Source organism: Symphalangus syndactylus, chromosome 14 (assembly GCF_028878055.3).
Source record: "Symphalangus syndactylus isolate Jambi chromosome 14, NHGRI_mSymSyn1-v2.1_pri, whole genome shotgun sequence".
NCBI lineage: Eukaryota > Metazoa > Chordata > Mammalia > Primates > Hylobatidae > Symphalangus > Symphalangus syndactylus.
The window spans coordinates 74130395-74144651 of record NC_072436.2 but is presented as its reverse complement, the minus strand read 5'-3'; positions in this window follow the sequence as shown (position 1 = coordinate 74144651).

Here is a 14257-nt window from a genome sequence, read left to right as displayed (position 1 = left end):
CACTGGTGAGCTCATGGAAGCATAGTGTGTGGAACAGAGGGACTGGGGGTGCTCATGTGGAGTGCTTTCTTGTCCAGTGGGCTGCAGGGTATCCTAGAGCAGCATGTTCAGTCCTGGATGGACACCACATAAAATGAGGAATATTAACAAGACAAGACAGCTCCAGAGTAACATGACTAGAAAGTAATGAGTGAAAAACTCATGTTATTAAAAACTGATTGGAGGAATACTCCTGGGTTCTTAACCTGGAATTCATAGACCTAAAATCAGATGTATATTTTATTGCTATGTGCATATGTACTTTTTTTTGATTCTTCAACCCCAAAAGTATTCCAAACTCTACCCACGTTGAAATAAAGATACTGGCAGGATTTCCTAATTGTTTTCTGTTTTTAGTTTTATTTTAAATTGACAAATAATAATTATATATATATATATTTATAGGGTACAATGTGATGTTTTGATATATGCAAACATTATGGGATACCAAATCAAGCCAATTAATATATTTATCATCTCAAATACTTATTGTTTATTTGTGGTAATAACTTCTATCAAATTTTTATTTTTACTTTAAGTCCCTGGGCACATGTGCAGGATGTGCAGGTTTGTTACATAGGTAAATGCATGCCATGGGGTTTGCTGCACCTATCAACCCATCACCTAGGTATTAAGCCCAGCATGCATTAGCTATTTTTCCTAATGCTCTCCCTCCCCCAACCTCATCCCCTTGACAGGCCCCAGTGCATGTTGTTCCCCTCCTTGTGTCCCTGTGTTCTCATTGTTCAGCTCCTACTTATAAGTGAGAACATGTGGTGTTTGGTTTTCTGTTCCTGCATTAGTATGCTGAGCATAATGGCTTCCAGCTCCATCCATGTCCCTGGGAAGGACATGATCTCGTTCTTTTTTATGGCTGCATAGTATTCCATGGTGTATATGTACCACATTTTCTTTATCCAGTCTATCATTGATAGGCATTTGGGTTGATTCCATGTCTTTACTATTGGGAATAGTGCTGCAATTAACATATGCGTGCATGTATGTTTGTAACAGAATGATTTATATTCCTTTGGGTATATACCCAGTAATGGGATTGTTAGGTCAAATGGTATTTCTAGATCTTTGAGGAATCACCACACTGTCTTCCGCAATGGTTGAACTAGTTTACATTCTCACCAACAGCACAAAAGCGTACCTATTTCTCCACAACCTCACCAGCATCTGTTGTTTCTTGACTTTTTAATAATCACCATTCTGACTGACGTAAGATGGTATTTCATTGTGGTTTTGATTTGCGTTTCTCTAATGATCAGTGATGTTAATCATAAACCCTACAAGCCAGAAGAGATTGGGGGTCAAGATCCATTGATGGTAAGAACTTTTGCAATCCACTTTTTTAGCTATTTTGAAACATACAACACGTTTTTATTAACTGTCATCACCATTATGTGTAATAGGTCACGAGAGCATATTCATCCTATTTAACTGAAATTCTGTACCCTTTAACTAACATCTTTCCTTTCCCCATCTGCACATGCCCCCAACCTCTGGTAACTATACTGAGGAGCAACACTGCATAAAAGGATTAGACTTCATTTGGACAATGTGTTCTGGTAGAGAAAGGCAGATCTTTGTTTAAATCCTAGCTGTGCCACTGAGTAATCACATGTCCTTTGCACTTAATTTAATCTCTCTGGTCATCTGTTTCCTTACTTTTAAAAACTTGAGGCCAGGTGTGGTGGCTCATGCCTGTAATCCTAGCACTTTGGGAGGCTGAGGCGGGTGGATAACTTGAGGTCAGGAGTTCAAGACCAGCCTGGCCAACATGGTGAAACCCTGTCTCTACTAAAAATAGCAAAAAATTAGCTTGATGTGGTGGCAGGCACCTGTAGTCCCAGCTCCTCGCAAGGCTGAGGGATGAGAATCCTTTGAACCCAGGAGCCAGAGGTTGCAGTGAGCCAAGATTGCACCACTGCACTGCAGCCTGGGCAACAGAGTGAGACTCTGTCTCAAAACAAACAAACAAACAACAACAACAAAAACCTTGAGAGGGGTAACAAGGATTGCAGGTAATGTATGCAAAACTGAGCACATAGCAGAGGCTTCGTGTGTGGTAGCTAGTATTATTATCGACTTGTACAAGAACACCTGAGTCAGGACTAATGAGTAAAAGCCACAAAGGGATAGATTTGAGCTCAGAGTTTTGTTTTGTTTTGTTTTGTTTTAAATCAACAAGAACTATTTTTTAAAAACAGAATGATCTGCCTTATGGAATTCTGAACAGCCATCTCCAACACACTTATGTACAGGCAGATCTCAGATACTTATATATCTGCAGCTCTCAGAGATATGGTGAAGTAATTAGGGAGGGGCTTAACTAAACAATTTCTGAGGTCTTTTCCAAAAGTAAAAATCTTGTAATTCTATGCTTCAGCCTCTGACACGCGCCTCTTGTATCTGATAAATATTTCTTGCACTTCTTGTGCCACTTATATATTTAGAAATATCGTCAGACCCTTCTGAAGAATGAAAAGACCACATATGTGAAACTGTTTTCTAAGCTATAAAGCATCATCTGCATATGAGATTGCTTTCTGAATTGAAACTCAGCAGTCCGCATCATCTCTGACAGTAGGTTTTCCTTTCTTCTTGCAGATCTATATCCCTTCTTTTCAATTACAGAGAGAATTGGGAGCCTTCCAAACACAGATTATCTCAACAGGGCTTGTTTTGTATATTTAAAGAGTTCAACTCCTTAAACTGAGGAGGTGATATGATGATTCTCTGCTATTTCTGGTTCATCCAGAGGCACTTTTTTTTCTTTCTGCATCATTTAAATGAAAAATGTTTATAGTCCAATTGTATCAGGTGAGTGCCGAGTCATCCTTCAATGCCTTGAATCCTGGTCCTACTCATAAGATGCATCTGAATGTATAATTTAAATTCTACCATAAAGAGGAACAAATAGCCCAGATGAGAATAAGGAGAAGAGAATTAAATTAAGAAAGTATGAGAGATCCAAGCCTGAGTGAACAGCCACTGATTCTTGTTGGATAATTTAGCAGACCACTCGCCTAGGAAAATACTTCGATTCTAACAATTTGTGTAACTGATATGTAAGCCAATAGCCTGGACCACGGCTGGGTGGTGTCGATAAACTCAGTGGCCTAGACTGGAGTTCTCAGCTCTGACATGGCTAAGCCACTGCCCAACCTTGGCTTTTCTTCTCCAAGTTCTGTGCTCTTCAAAATCTTCAGCTGAAAAATGAAGATTGGAAGAGACGAACTAAAGGTTCCTCTAATCTCTAACAAGTTTTGTCTCCGGATGCTATACCTGCTTTTATTAATTCAAATTCATGGATTTGACTTGAGCTATCCAGATTTGCTAATCTAACTCTGTTATGATACATAATCATAGAATATGAACAATTGCCTCTGATCTCAAATATTGGGGGTCCCTTATAAGGCAGTGGGTCCAGAAGAGACAATCCTTAGCAAAAATAGACTAACTGCTGACACTTGAGATTCTTGTACCATCACCTGGATCCTCTGTTTCTCCCCTTTTTCTGGTCCCCAAGGCCAAGTGGATGTACCAATTGTACTCTACTAAGCATATGTACCTTATCATGCATGTAATCTTTCTATGCTGCATGTTTGCTCTCAAATCTGTCTTTGGTTTATGCAAATGTCTTCTGAGTGGTAGATGTGGACATCGTTGATACCTAATATGATTTTCTCTGGACCTTTCATACCCCAAAGATAGCTCCAAGTATTCACTCCTTATATCAGTCAATCTTAACAAAATTCTCATTTTCTTCATATCACTTATTACTTCCGACATTAGAGTACGTATCTATTTGTTTATCTATTGTCTGTCTCTCACACTAGACTGTAAATTTCCTACATTATTGATGTTATCTCTTTTACTCACTAATATGCATCCAGAGCATAGAAATTATGCATAAAGTTGTTGCAGATTATAGGGTTATAGCATCCAGAGCCCTCTGGTCTCCTTGCTTTCTTTCCTTCTTCTTCTAAGGACTCCATGAAACTCTGAAAACTGCTCACAGAGGAGAAAACAGAAAGCCAGAAATGCTCAGTGTTTGTCTAAGGCCACAAAAACAGGCAGTGGCAGGGCGCTGGGCTCTGTGCTGATGTGCTTTCCATGCTGTCAAATCACCTAGAAGCTGTCACTGGCAGATCAATACATTCCTCAGACACTCTTCTCATTTGCTTGTCCATCAACAGAAAATGAGTTTCTTTTTAACATTTTTGTCACTAGTGCCCAACCCAGAGTTTCAAATGTTTATTATTTTCCAGCGTCATGCTGGAAGCATGCTCCTCTGTTGCCCTCCAATCTGGGGCTACTCCAGAAAGTCCCAGCCCTCCCCCCATTGCCACTCGCTCCCTTTGGGCCACCAGGGAAGAGGGGGATGACAGTGCAGAGCCTGTGGCATCCCTGCTGATGAAGAAATCTCCCAGATCACAAGCCCAGCTGTTAACACGAATGACAGTCAACAAAGAGGAATCACAGAAACAGATGCCTCAAGTTCCCAGTTAGGGTGATGCTGAAGGGGTGTTTGGCAGGACCCACAATTCACCCTTACTTTGCTAAGGAGGCCTACAGCCTGGAGATTTAATAGAGATGGGCATGAGTGAAGACCATCACATTAGAGAAGTGCCAAAGACCCCCAAAGACCCTTTAAAAAGAGATGTCCCTGAACTGAGAGGAAAAGAGGAGGGATAAAAGAAAGAAGGCTGCTGTTTCTTACCGGCCAAGATGGTTTCTATTTAAAATATAAAAGATGAGAAACATGGGCATGACAACAATGACTTGTGATGACTGTTTCAATTAGAGAAATCAATAATATGTGTTATGGATGAAAGATGGTTTGGCCGTGTTTACTTCCACTGTCTGTTGTTCATAAACATGCACGCACAGCCCTGTCAGTTTATCTTGTGCAGGCTGCGTGTTGTGTATCAACAGGCCAACCAGGGGTGGGCAGGGTGGGGACTAATGCAAGGGTGGAAGGAACCTCTAGGGTGCAGAGTTCGGCAGAAGAAGAGAAATGCCTTTCCTGGAACCTCTAGGGTGCAGAGTTAGGCGGAAGAAGAGAAATGCCTTTCCTGCCACCCACTGGGAACTCTACTTTCGTTTCCTTCAGCTCCCACTTTAAAGGGGTAATATAAAGAGAAGAGCAATTGAGGGTGAGGGGTAGGAAATGCCAAAGGAAAAAAAAAATTGGGGACCAGAAAAAAAAGAAGAGCAGAAAAGGAACAAAAGCAACACAAACTCACAGGCATTACAGTGGGACGACCACACGTAACAGTTTGTTACTGGCTTAGACATTTTGGAGCTCAAAGCAAGTACATGTTGGTTAAAAGAGATAATTTGGGTTACTTATAGAGATAATTTTGATTATTTATGTCGTGATTGATTTTTATTTCCATCTTTTTACTTTTTGTACTTTTATTTCCATCTTTATATCGTTATACTCCATTTTTACGTCTCCATTTTCCACTTTTTCTACAGTAAGCAAAAAGTTAGTTATAACAGGAAAAAAAATAAAAAGAAATGGCTCTGTCACTTTTTATCTGTGCTTCCTTGGGTAACTCTCTTAATTTCTTTGGGCCTTAGTTTCCCTATCTGTAAATAAGGATTAAAATACCATCATAGGTTTTGAGTAGTTATAAAGAACCAAGCACAGTGTTAAGCACAAATATTTAATAAATCACCATTTAAGCATATAGTAAATATTTAATACATGACAATTTGGCATATTAACATAACAATGACATTTTATTTTTTAAGAAGAGAGAGAGAAGAAATGAATTCACCAAAAGACAAAGCATGTGATCAGAATAGCTCTTCCTATTGATTCGTCGTTTCTTGAAACCCTTTTCACATTATTAAACTTTATTTCCTATGTGGTTTTTCTGAAAAGAATAAAAAAAAGCACCAGCCACTCACGCCTCACGCAGGACCACTGAGCTTGGAAACTGATGTCACTGGCCCTGGGCCTACAGAGGGGCAGCCTCCCTTTCAAGACTTATGGCTTTCCCAGGCAAACATTTGCTAAGACTGACATCAGGCACCTCCCTGTGCTGAGCTACCTGCAGGGATGTGAGGTCTTGCGTGCCCCTCTGAATTTGTATGTTTTTTATGTTCTCTCTGGTTGAAAAGATGGTATGTTAGCCAGATAACAGCAGTGCTGGAAAGCATGAAATACTCCGGTTCCCTGGTCCCCATTTCCTCCAGTGAAACCACAGGTTGGATGATGTGATGTTCCTTCCTCCTGGAATGTTTGTTCTAAAGATGGTAGAGGTTATTCTGTTTTCCCCAAAAAAGCCAGTACATTCTTCCCCCAGGGAGTGTTTTAAGCCTGCGTTTTAAGCCTGATTTTTTTTTAAACTATAAAAGAGGCTTAACTCTTAGTAAGTGATTTCAGTCATCATCAATTTATGGAAGATAAAACATTGGCCCTTATGCCTTTCTAGGGGGTTGAGTATGTGTACTCTGGTGACACAAATGATCTGATGGAAAAAATAAACAAATGAAACAAGGTTTCCTTCGGGTTTGTCCATGAAGATTCAAGTGGAGACCAGGAACATGGAGGTGCATGTATGTCACATTTGTTATAGGACTTGGTGCGAAGTATGGCCAAGAAACTTTTACTAAACTCAGCATAGAAACTGAGATGTACCCAATTTGTCTGACAATACAGAGAGCAGAAGGTAGATCTGTAGTACAGGCTGAGATGAGCATCCTTAATCCAAAAACTTAATCCAAAAATTGGAAATGTTCCTAAATCTGAAACATTTTGAGTGCTGATGTGATGCCACAGTAGAAATTTTCACACCTGACTTCATGTGACAGGTTGCAGTCAAAAGTTTGTTTCATGCATAAAATTATTGAAAATATTGTATAAAATTACCTTCAGGCAATGTGTATAAGGTGTATAAGAAACATAAATAAACTTTGTATTTAGACTTGGATTTCATCCCCAAGATATCTCATTATGTATATGCAAATATTACAAGTTCCAAAAAAATTCAAAATCTGAAACACTTCTCATCCCAGGCATTTCGGAAAAGGGATATTCAGACTGTAGAAATATTACAACCTACTTCTTTCTCCAAACAGCCATCAGTATTTTGCAGGCTCCTAGTGACCAACACCAGTAATGTTTCTTTGAAGCTATTCAGGGAAGTAACCTGAATGTGGTGTTAGAAAAACATTCAGACATGTATTTTTTGAATAAGAGGAAGTCAACTGCTCTTGAAGCCACTCTTTGCCAAATATCACTTGAGAATTACAAGAACACAAAAAGCATCTCTAATGAGGAAGTATTAGTTAATTGTAAAACTTGAAAGGGGCAAGGGAATCTATTAAATAATATGCTGTAGATAATATGTTTGGAGATATATTCAGGTTTTAGATCCAAAGATTTTGTCAGGAAAAAGAGGACTGAAAGATCTTCATCTGAGTTATTGCTCATTGTGATAGGCTCATTGAGAGAGCTTGTAGAAATTTGGAGGGCTCATACTTCCTGTTTTCAAAACTTACTGCAAAGCTAGAGTGATTTTTTTAAGTGTAGTACTCTGGCATAAGGACAGACATTAAGGCCAGAATTGAGAGTCTATACATCTATGGCCAATTGATTTTCAATAAGGGTGCCAAAACCATTCATGGGGAAATACTAGAATTTTCAACAGAATGCTGGGTCAGCTAAGTATCTACATGCAATAGAATAAAGCAGGATCCCTACCTTGCACCAAATAAAAATTTTAACTCAAAATGGATCAAAGACCTACGTACAAGAGCTAAAATGATCAAACTCTTAGAAGAAAGCAGAGGTAAATCTTCATGATCTTGAATTTGGCAATGGCTTCTTAGCTACAATACTTCCAAAGTAGGAACAGAATAAATAAATTGGATTTAATCAGAATTAAAAATTTTTTTGCATCAAAAGACATTATTCAGAAAGTGAAAACACAAGCTGTAGCATGAAAGAAAATATTTGAAATCACATATCTGATGAGTCTAGTATCCAGAATATATAAAGAACTCTTACAACTCAATGGCAAAAAGACAAATAGCCAAATTCAGAAATGGGCAAAGGTTTTGAATATTCATGTCTGCAAAGATGATATACAAGTGACCAACAAGCATATAAAAAGATTCTCAACATCATTAGACATTAGGGAACTGCAAATCAAAAACTGTGAGATGAGATACCACTTCATCACCCACTAGGATGGCTATAATAATAATTTTTTAGAAACAGAAAATAACAAGTGTTGGTGAGGATATGAAGAAATTGGTAACTTTGTGCATTACTGGTGGGAATGTAAAATGGCTCAGTCACTCCAAAAACGTTTGGCAGTTCCTTGAAAAGTGAAACACAGAATTGCCATATGACCTAGAAATTCTGTTCCTAAGTATCTCCCCCAAAAAACTGAAGACAGGTACTCAAACAAATACTTGTCCAAGGATGTTCATAGCAACATTATTCACAGTAGCCAACCCAAATGTCTGTCAAGGGATAATTGGATAAACAAACTAGGGTATAAGTATACAATGGAATAGTATTCAGCCATAAAATTGCATGAAGTACTGATATATGCCACAATGTAGATGAACCTCAAAAACGTGTTAGGTGAAAGACATAAAAGGTTACAAACTGCATGATTCCATTAATATGAAATAACAAAATAGGAAAATATGCATGAACAGAAAGAGGAATGGTGGTTTGCCATGGGCTGGACAGGAGGAGAAAAATGGAGATTAACTGCTTAATGGGTACAAGATTTTCTTCTCTTTGGTGGGGAGGGAAATGTTTTGGAACTAGACAGAGGCAGTGGTTGCACAACATTGTGAATGTCATTGAATTGTTCACTTCAAAATGGTTAATTCTCTTCTATGCGATTTTTACCTCCATAAAAATTAATTAATAAAAATCTATTTGAAAAGCAATTTGTATGAGAGAGTGAGAGAGCTGGTAGAATATGGCAGAGGTGGGTCCCCGTGTATCAGTTCACGTGAGTGATGCTGTTTCTCTCCTATCTTTCACTTGAGACACCCTCTATGCCGTAGCAGTTCGCACACAGCCTCTCTCCAAGTCAGTCTTTCAGGCAGCAGCACTAAAATCCTCCTCCACCTCCAACCCCACCTTTTGGCTGTAAAAGCACATATGCAGTCTTGAGGGTGGGGGTGAGAGGGATCGTTTTCTCATAATAGACCAAACCACCCGGGCCAGTGTGACTGAGGGAAAAAATACTAAGGTTATAGGTTAAGGAACTGAGAGCTAGATATTTTTGTAATTGTAATGATTATGGGCCTGGCGTTTTAAAACAATTATTTCTTTTTTTTTTTTAAAGAAGTGAACCCACACACCTAACACACGTTTTCAGTTTTGTGCAGAACCTTCCCTCTCCCAGCCTGGTTGCTTCTGATTAAGTTCTATGGAAATAGCTCTGCTGGATAACATGTGCATAAGCAATGTACAGGCATCCTTTACCCAGGATCTTTGAAATTCACAAAAGTTTCCATGGCCCTGTCTTGTTGCTCAGCGTGTTAGTAATGCCAGCTAGTCGGCTTTCCTACTGTTCAGAAAATTTCACTCCTGTGGCTTCTTGGCTGGTTTTGAGGAACCACTATATGAGATGAGTGAACTCAGCAGTGTGTTGGTATTTAAACTGTGGTCAGACAGTTTAAAAAATGATGAAGAGAGGGGTTAGTTCATAAAAGACATTCATGAATGATACTCTTTTCCTTGTCATCCCTAGCAGGGTGTAAAACAAATCTGTGAACATCCAAAATAAAAATGGAGGGCTGAGGATTATTATTTTTAAGTGTCTCACCTTAGGAAAAAATTAAAAGATGCATTAAATGAAAAGATGCTTAAGACAATGTAGTGATTTTGTTCCAGAGAAACATTTGGGCCCTTTCCCTGGGAAAGGGGGTTAAAAGGTTGTCAGTGCTTTCTCCGGGGGCTCCGTCTCACAGTGAACATGTGTTTCTTCCCTTTAATCCACTCGCCAGTAGCCAGAAAGCTGCTTGTTTTCTGCAGAGGTTGTCAAAAATGATTTCAGTCTGGAGACGATGAATGATAAAAGAGGTTTTCAAACACAGTTTTGCACTGTAGCATTCACAGCCCCAGAGAGGAAAGATTGTATTACAATCGTGGTGCAAAGGGCCATGTTCCCTTGGCAAGAAAACAGAGCCTCCTTAAACCTGTTTGATACATCCTGGCATCTTAGGGAGCTGAAGATACAGGGAGGGACTCGACTAAGTGGATGCCCCCAAAAAAGTGGGGTAGTGGAGTTGCAGCATGTGGAAGAAAAAAACCCAAAAGCCTCTCCAGGTGCTCTTCTGTCTTGCTGTCCATATGCATCTGGTTCTGTTTGAGAGCAGCTTTTAGGGCCACAGGTGGGGACAGACTTCAGAGATTCAAGCGGCAGAAAGAGCGGCTGCCACAGGCACTGCAGCTTCTCAGCAATGACCCTTCTCTGCTGAGGATGCTGCCTTTTCCGCAAGCAGTGCTGGGTGCTTGGGTGCCATCCATATTTCCTCCCTTGGATTTATGGGTGTCATAAGCCGTCACCGATGGGGTTTGTGTTTAGAAAACTCAAGAGGTTAGTTATGTCTTTCTAAAACACATGACGCAACCTAAGCATGCAGAGAAAAATGAGGCTCACCATTCTCTAACATCTTCATCTTCTCAAGAGGAAGAAAAAATAAAAGCTGCAATTATTTCAGATCAGCAGTTCTCTTTTTAAGTGTTCTCCCATTCCTGTTTCATTATTCCAGGAGACCCCATTTTTGGAAAAGCCAATAAGGTATACTTGGAACATATCGGATGATAAACTCAGCGGTTATTTGCATTTCAAACACAAAATTATATCTTTCACTTTATGTAAATGTAAGGATTTGTTGCAGAGTTACTTTGGTCGAAAGAAACTCCCTGAAGCATATGTGAGATTCAGTTTACAAAAACAAAATTTGATTTATCTGTAACTTTTCAGGAACACACCAATGATATAAATCAAGGTGTTAGTTACTCTTAAGAACTTCCCATTAAACTCTCAAACTGAAAAAGAAAACTCTAGACAAAAGTTTCCTAGAACCTAAGGCTGAAAACATGTTTCACACAGAAGGTTTTTATTATTATCTTCTTAATGATATACATGGATACAATTTAAGCTTTTCTTCTGCTTGCATAGCCAGATTACATAACATCTCCCGAGCAGTAACTTGTATTCCTTTCTTTATTATTTCTGACAATATCTCAAATATTTTCAGCTTACCAGTGGCAAATATTTCCGCCACTATAGAAAGATCAGAGTGATAGGCAACAACTGTACCCACTAACCCAGAAGACCAAATAGAGGGGACTTGGGCAAGCTGAGCACTGAGCTGGCTTTCCCATCTGATTCTAATTTCTCTTCTGGCCATACAATTTTATCACCACACAACTCATTTTCTGAATGTAATCAGGAAAGAAGTGTGGATAGGGAGGGTCAGAGGCACCATACAACAGGTGCATGTGGAGAGTTGGGTAACACAGTTCAAACAAGCATCCTAGACTCCCGTAGTAAATATATTGCTGGTTCCAGCTTTCACTGTGTAAGCCAATGACATATGCCCTGAGCTGATGAATGTGACAGTCACGAGGAAGGACAAACTTTCAACTAGTATCAACCGCTGCAAAGTCTGAGCTGATGGTCTTCTCAGTGCCAACATATTTGGCCAATGTCAGAGTGATTTGGCTAAGTGGGCTCAATCAACTGTTTTCAGTCTATTATAGTTCGTAATCCCTATTCAGGATAGAGTGTGCTGCAGCCTAATGAATGTGGTAATGGAATCCTTGTGTATGTTTTTCCACAGCAGGGCGCAGATTAGCATAAGTGTCATATTCTGTAGGCTTGCCCACTCTTATTTCTCAGGCATTACATATGCTAGGGATTTTTCAACTGGATAATAATAGGATGAATATGGTCCACATCTGCAGAGAGAACACACCATTTTTAGAAAGCAATCTATAATAAATCTCACCTGGAGGTGCACTATGATAGATTAACTTTGCACTTCTGCTTAAAAATGTAATATTTTACACCAAGGATCATGTAATCTGAGAAAGGAAGAATTAGATTGAATTTCATGCAGAGTTTTAAAGAATTTTGTCATTTTAGACCATGGGGTTTAGGAATACCTTACATTTCTCCCAGTTTGCCATACTTGTGGCAAGTTCAAAGCTCTATTTGCATGTCACGATTACTCAGAGTTGATGTTTTGTTCTCAGAGATGCCAAATGGGAAGGAAAGATATTCTTGATAGGAACATTTCATGGAGACAAACATAACAAGGAGGTGGTGGAGAGACTGAAAAAGTAAGCTCACTCTCCTCTTCTGCTTTAAGAATCCTCGCTCAGAAGCTAAATAGAAAGGCAAGCTATGAGAAAATTTTTCAAAAAGCATTTTCTTCCTGTAATCCTTAGAAAGGCGTATCTTTGCTAAATACCAATCAGATCATTCAGAAGTTTTCCTAAGACAGAAATTCCACCTCATAGCACTCACGCTATCTTGCCTTTCTAGAAAACTGTTGTCAAACTTCTTTCTGATTCTAAATGATTTCACAATAGCTAAGACATAGAATCAATCAAAGTGTCCATCAACAATAAATGGAGCCAGGCGTGGTGGCACACACCTGTAGTTCCAGCTACTTAGGAGGCTGAGGTGAGAGGATCACTTGAGCCCAGGAGGTTGAGGCTTCAGGGAGCTATGATCATGCCACTGCACTCCAGCCTAGGTGACAGAGCAAGGCCCTATCCTTAAAACAACCAAACAAACAATAAAAGGGTAAAGAAAATGTGGCATATACACATAACAGAATACTAATTAGTCATTAAAAAAAAGAAGAAAACCCTGTCACTTGCAACAGTATGGATAAACCTGGAGGACATTAAGTGAAATAAACCAGGCACCAAAAGACAAATACCACATGTTCTCACATATATGTGGAATCTAAAAACATTGAACTCATAGACATAGAGAGTTGAAGAGTGGTTACCAGGGGCTGGTGGGGTGAGGGAGGTTGGGAAGATGTTAGTCAAAGGGCACAAAATTGTAGTTCAATAGGAGGAATAAGTTCAAGAGATCTATTGTACAACATAGGAACTATAGTTGACAATATATTATTGAAAATTGCTAAGGGAGTAGATTTTAAGTGTTCTCAGCACAAAAGTGACAATTATGTGAGATAATGCATATGTTAATAAGCTCATCTTAGCCATTCCACAATGTCTATAACTTTCAAAACATTATGCATGATAAATATATACAATTTTGTCAATTTAAGAAAATTTTTAGTAATGATCTCAGTGACTGTGACTTCAGCAAAGCTTAAGGTGAACGTAGGAGCCCCCACTCCTCCCCTCCTTTTCTGCTATCAACGCGAAGGTGGTTTATTCAGTCTCTGAATCATTGGCCTCATCAATCCACACAAATGAAACTCCATAGATTTTTTTTTTTTTCCAGTGGCTCCCTGTTTTGGCCCCTCCAGCGTATGTGTTCAGGAGAGAATGGTGGGCTAAGGGTGAGAGAACTCTCAATGAACCTGACTCCACATCTCCTTAGGGAAGGAGGTACTCTCTGAGAGTCCCCAAATTTATGACTTGATTAAGGAGAGTGTAGGTCTGTGGCATACTCACCACTTAAGTGGTGGTTTAGTACGACTAATCAAAGAGGTTTTCCTGGCACCCAGTAAGTATCAATATATATAGGCTGGGCCAGAAAAGCATGTCTTGTTGCTTTTAAGTATGGAGGCAGGGGATCAACCTAGGCCTATTAATCAGTCTAAGGTAAGTGCTGCCTCTATCTCATATTTTAATCTCCTCCTTTCTGCTATGTTAAAGAAATTATATCTGTGGCTGAAATAACATTTAGAAATGAAATTGTTTGCCAAGTGAATGAGACAATCAAACCGGTGGTTTGATTTGGGGATTAAATATGAATCTCATTTACCTTTATTATCCACACATTTCTTGCTAATCATCATAACTCAGACTATTTAAATTTTATTGAAAATGTAGCCAGAGTAATGGAGTGTTATTAATATTTGTTTGTAATGGTTCCAGCCCAGGCTGAGCAAGTCTCGAGAAAGCCAGCTCATCTCCTTTTGTGTTGAAGGGCAGAGGAGGGGAACCAAGATTGAGGATCAAGGCTGCGCTGCTTCAGTGCCTTCGTGGACAACCAAA